The following is a 778-nucleotide window of genomic DNA, read 5'->3' as shown; positions in this document are numbered from 1 at the left end:
TAGAGTGTCCTGGCATCACAGCTCACAGCAACCTCCAGTTCCTGGGCTTAGGCAATTCTCTTGCCTCAGCTTCCCAAGTAGCTGGGACTACAGGCACCCACCACAATGCCTGGCTATTTTTTTGTTGCAGTTTGGCCAGGGTCAGGTTCAAACCTGTCACCCTTGGTACAGGTGCCATCTTTTTGTCTCTTCTTAATTTCTTGCTCTGACCATGCCTCTACAGTCAAGTGTGACCCCCTACCTTTGGTGTTCCACTACAGCTGTGAGGCACCCTCAGGCCAGTGCTTCACCCATAGAGTCAGTTTTTCTGGCCTAAAGTGAGGCCAGCACCCCAGATGACATGGGCAGTATTCTCCATCAGGACCTTGGTGGTGGGTTCACCAGTGTTCACTTTAACATTGGTCATCAACCTGGACACAGGTGCTGTCTGCTCACATTGTATGTGGGTTTGCATTTCCAATCTAAAAGAGTAAGAAGGAAAGGAAATGGGAAAACTATGCAAGGGTGATGGGATGGGGGACATGGGAATGGAGTGTTTTTAAGAATGGAGGGAGCAGGCTTGGTGCCTGTGGCTCAAGTGGCTAAGGCGCCAGCCACATACACCTAAGGTGGCAGGTTCAAATCCAGCCTGGGCCCGCCAAAACAACAATGATGGCTGTAACCAAAAAATAGCCAGGCATTGTGGCGAGCACCTGTGGTCCTAGCTACTTGGGAGGCTGAGGCAGGAGACTCACTTGAGCCCAGGAGTTGGAGATTGCTGTGAGCTGTGATGCCACGG

At 51.4% G+C, this 778-nt stretch overlaps 1 protein-coding gene across 4 annotated transcripts in view; it reads left to right on the top strand.

Moving 5' to 3' along the window:
• XRCC1 (X-ray repair cross complementing 1) overlaps positions 1-778 on the top strand; it is a 25,547-nt gene that overhangs the window by 22,436 nt on the left and 2,333 nt on the right. The gene's annotated exons all lie outside the window — the stretch shown is intronic.

The sequence above is a fragment of the Otolemur garnettii genome, unplaced genomic scaffold (assembly GCF_000181295.1).
Source record: "Otolemur garnettii isolate 467f Iridium unplaced genomic scaffold, OtoGar3 scaffold00152, whole genome shotgun sequence".
Classification (NCBI taxonomy): domain Eukaryota; kingdom Metazoa; phylum Chordata; class Mammalia; order Primates; family Galagidae; genus Otolemur; species Otolemur garnettii.
Note: the sequence above shows the minus strand (reverse complement) of the source record. Positions and strands in the feature narration are given on the sequence as shown.